The 5,154-nt window shown below is 33.1% G+C and overlaps 1 pseudogene; it reads left to right on the forward strand.

Annotated features, from left to right (window-relative positions):
- Window positions 1–1,906: 1,906 nt before the first annotated feature.
- On the forward strand, window positions 1,907–3,146 carry LOC112392750 (ATP synthase subunit epsilon, mitochondrial-like; annotated as a pseudogene).
- The last annotated feature ends 2,008 nt before the right edge of the window (window positions 3,147–5,154 follow it).

The raw sequence follows: 5,154 nt of genomic DNA on the forward strand, positions 1-5,154 counted from the left end.
GGGGAAACAATTTAGCAGTTTCTTAAAACTTGAAACCTACCCAATGGTCTGACCCAGGCTCTGTATTCACTGGAAAAGTGAAAACATATGTCTACACAAAGACTTATACATAAATGTTCACTGCAGCTTCATTTATAATAGCCAAAAACTGAAACCAACTAAATGTCCATCAACAGGTGAATGGAAAACAAATTGTCATGTATCTGTACACTGAAACAACACTCAGCAATAAAATAGAATTAACTATTGATATGTGAGACAGCCCAGATGAATCTCACAGTAATTATGTTGAGATAAAGAACGAGGCCAAAATAAAAAAGAGAATAAGTACTGCCTGATTCAATTTATATAAAGTTCTAGAAAATGCAAATTACTCTACAGTCACAGATCAATGGTTGTCTTAGGTAGGGGGACAGGGAAGGGGACGCACAAAGGAAACAGAGGGCACAAAGAAATTTTTGAGGTTCATGAATATGTTATTATGGTGATTGTGGTGGTGGTTTTACATGTATATACATATGTCAAAATTTATCAGCTAATCCTTTATATATGTGCATTTTAATGCACATCAATTATACTTCAGTAAAACTATAATTTAAAAAGAAACTCTATATTCACAGTGTCAGTTAATTATTAGCTTTAAATGCTACATTTGTAGAGAGCATGATAAGGTTTGGACCAAAGAAGACAAATACGTTTTTTGAAGTCCTGTGAAGACAGAAGTCATCAGGTGAAGTGGAATTACAGCTGAAAAATCAGAAAATATGGAAAATGGAAATAAACGATCTTGTAAGAGGAAGGTATGGATAATAGAAGATAGTTGTTGAAAAATATTGGTGAAAGAATAAAGAGGGAACAAAGGGCATGCGGATTTCACCTGTTCGTTCATTAGGGAATTGACTGAAATCCTTAATTTCCTCACCTGAAAATGGAATAATACCTACACTATATTTTTTGTTAAAGTTAGTTAACATGACTATTTAACATCTCTGTTACATTATAATCAGGAAAAGCATGTGTTATCACCATCTAACATGAATGTGCCCTTTATATAAAAACATACATTTATTATTTTATGTACTTGTCTACTTGTTTATACAGGTCAACCATTATGAATATTTACCTTGTTTAGGGTTATATTTATAAATTAAATTAACTTTAATGATAAAACAGTTTATTTTTGTGAGAGACTATGTGTTTCAAGCCTGCAAAAAATGAATTTTAAATAGTTTCACTAATTCTTGTCCTATTTGTTAACCTTAAAAGTAGTTTCCTTCAATGAAGTGTTAAGAACCTAGAATCACATTTTATCAGTTAGCCAGTCACTAGATTATTAAACACATTGCTATCAGAACTATTTTATAATATATTCAACTACTGCTTCCACTATATGAGCTTTGCCTCAACATTCATATCCTTCTGATTCTCCTAACCAGTGTATTCCTTATTATGAAGCAAAGGATACAGTCAGTGTGGTTGCATAAATATTCAATAAACAAATAAGGTCAATGACATCTTGCACTAAAATAAAATACTGGCATATATGAAATAAGGTGGCAATTACACCTTAATAACAGAAACACTTTACACTTTTACACAAGACAATACAATTCATTCATTCACTCATCAAATATATTTCAGTCACTGTACTAGACACTTGAGATAAATCAGAGGGGTGGGGGGAAGAAAAACCTGATTTGAAGTTTATATTTTAATAGACTGAGGCTAACTAAATGAGATAGATAGGTAGATGAGAGATAGGTAGATATAGAGATACAGTATTCTAGAAGGTCATAAATTCTGTAAGGGAAAAAAAATTGAACAAGAAAAAGGGAACCAAGGGGGCAAGCAAGGAGTTGGAGGTTGAAATTTTGAATAGGATGGTAAGGTAAGCCCCAATGAGAAAATGACAGGTGAGTAAAATCTTGAGGTGAGGGATTCAGTCTTATGGATATTAGATAGAGTGCAAAGTTTCTAAGGCTCCTGCAGCCTTCACTGAGAGCAAAGAGACCAGATGGCTGGAGAGTAGGGAGTTGGGGAGAATAGTAGTTGGAAAAGTCAGAGAGGTTCAGGGCAAGATTGGGTAGAACTTTGTGTGCCATTGGCTTTTTACTCAGTGAAATAGGAGCTGTTAATTATTTTGAAAAAGGAGGATGTGGACTAATTTCCATTTTAAGAAAATGATTGTGGCTGCACTAGAGTAAATAGAATTCAAGTGTAGAGGAATGGAAGCAGGAAGTCATGAGGCTATTGTAATAATCCAAATGAGTGGAGAAGTCTGAGATCATAGTGAATGCAATGAGAAGTTGGATTCTGAATACACTTTGGATATACAGATGGATAGGATATGGGGAAAGATTGGAATTAAGGATAAATCCACAGGTTATAACCCAAGAGAGTACAGCAGGATAGAGATGTTATTAATTGAGATGTGGATGACTTTGGACAGATCAGGTTTTGGTGGGCAAACATCAAGAAAGCCAACACATAGAAACTTCCATTCTATCAAGTCAGTGCTAAATGCCTTGCACAGGACCAACTGACAGGTATATAAGAGTGAACAAAACATAGTTCCAGCCCCCCTGAGAATTAACAGCCAAGTGGGCCAATTAATAAACGGATTGGGCACTCTCCATCTAAAAGGAAATTGTCTATGAGGGGCTAATACCTATCTTCTCTAACATCACCAAATTTTGGAATATGAAACCATAAAGGGTAAAAATGTGAGTTAAGTTTCAAGCAAACTAGATCTCTTGACCCGATCGGCAGCATACTTATGAAACTAATGGAATTCATTACTAATATTAAACAATAAAAAAGTATAACATGAAATTAACATATTAAATTTCCCCAAGTGCTTTATAGCCTTTATTTTATATATTCAAGTATTACTGCAAGCTAACAATATCATTTCCCAAGGTAGGCTGCACACTGAGCCGGCACTGACCTCATCTTTGCGATTCGGTGGGAGGGACTCCACTCATAACATCACGGTGGCATATTGGTGACAGGTTGGACTCAGCTACCTTGAGTGCTCCCAGATCTGTGCAAAAGCAGTGAGAGATGCACTGAAGACAGAATTCAAAGCAAATGCCGAGAAGACTTCTGGCAGCAGCATAACAGTTGTAAAAGTCAAAAAGGAATAATCTGCCCTGATTTAACTTGAATACTACATTTTCAGAGTGAAGATGTGTGGGCACATGTTATGGCAGATTGAAAACGATCTCACTTCATGGGGGAAAAAAAAATACCTGTCTTTTTCATAGATTGACATTGCCAATAATTTGAAGTAAGGCTCAAAAAATATATCATTTCCCATATGTTTAAATAAATGTATGATAAAAGAAAACATAATAAATGAAATTAAGACTTTGAGAAAATATTCCTCTTTGATGTTGATCAAGCTTTGCAGCCATATCTGTTTTCTGAAAACCTTAGACTGAATGAACTATGGATTTGACAACTACTATTTTCTAAAACATAACATTTTTTTATATTATGAAAGAAATCCAAGATTATAATACGTATTTTGGAATGTAAGAAAAACACAAAAGAACTCCAAAACAGGAAAAATCATGTTTAATCTCTTCTTTCAGAGTTAACCTCTGCTAATATTTTGGTGTTTGTCCTAAGGTAACATGTGTAAAAATGCATATTTTCAAGTAAATATAAACACACATACACACATGTTAACAATTATCAATTTCCCTCAGAGATGATTTGGAATAAAAGAAAGATGTATGTTATATACACTACTGTGTATAAAATAGATAACTAATGAGAACCTACTGTATAGCACAGGGAACTCTACTCAATGCTCTGTGGTGACCTAAATGGAAAGGAAATCTAAGAAAGAGTGTATATATGTATACGTATAACTGATTCACTTTGCTGCATAGCAGAAACTAACATGACCATACTCCAATAAAAATCAATTAAAAAAAAGAAAGATATATGTGTTAGACCACATACTGATTAAAAAAGGTGATTGTTAAGGTAAAAAGAAAATAGACCAATGTTATTTTCAAAAACACATTTTAAGGAAGAGTATATCTCTAAAATTTTTAAAAATGTATAGTCAAAATAATAATCAAATGATATTCACTAGATGAATATTTTATTTTCTTACAAAATTTTGACACACATACTATGCATCAAGTGAAAGAAAACTCAATGCTCTCTATATATATCTTATTAGGATTGACTTTTTAGATAAGATCTTAAAATGTATACTTTACATTGATAATGTCATTTCTCCTAATTAAAACACTATAGTTAATGTGTGTGTGTGTGTGTGTGTGCACATATGTGTATCCAATTGTTAAGTACTTCTTTCAGTCACTGGTATAATGCTAAGTGAAGAATGACGCAAAATGGTATTCATAACAGCAAACATTATACAGAGCTTATGTGCCTAGCTCTCTTCTATATGCTTTCCTATTTATCAACTAATGTGAACCTCACAACACATCAGTGAGCTAAATACGATTGCTACCACCACTTTACTAATGAGGAGAAATGAGTCACAAAGAGATGGAGTGTTTTAGCATAGCTTACCCTATAGTCACAGAGATAGGAAGTGGCACTGGTTTTCACACCCTGGCTATTGGGCTTTAGAATTTGTGTCCTTAACGACTATACTCTGCTGCTTCATATAGTTTCAGCCCATCAATTTCTGTTTTATCACATGAATAGGTATTTTTTAATTATATTGGATAAGTATATATATAATTGCAAATAATCACCATTACTCTCAACTTATAAAGCCTAATTTTTAGTCTAAATGTTCTCTGGGAACTTTTTTTCAGGCAACTTACATTTACCAATTTCATTTTATAATTATTCATCAGATTTACATTTCTAATTTTTTCATAAGGTCCCAGAAACTTTTCTCAGATTTTAGCACCTCCTGTTATTTTCCAGTATTTATATAACCATGTTTTCCCCTTCAGGCTTGTAAAATAAGTTATTTGTAATTCAGCTTTTCTAGTAGTAGCAGTAGTAGAATTAACAAGTAGTAATTCTAGTAGTAATTAACAAGTAACTGTATTAGCTGATCTGGTTCTATTGTGTTTCTTAAAAGACTGCTATGTGCTTAACATTATACTTGATATTGAAATAAATCAAAGTCATTGATCTTTCCCTGGAAGAATT

This window comes from Neophocaena asiaeorientalis, unplaced genomic scaffold (genome assembly GCF_003031525.2).
Source record: "Neophocaena asiaeorientalis asiaeorientalis breed wild unplaced genomic scaffold, Neophocaena_asiaeorientalis_V1.1 scaffold15, whole genome shotgun sequence".
Lineage (NCBI taxonomy): Eukaryota > Metazoa > Chordata > Mammalia > Artiodactyla > Phocoenidae > Neophocaena > Neophocaena asiaeorientalis.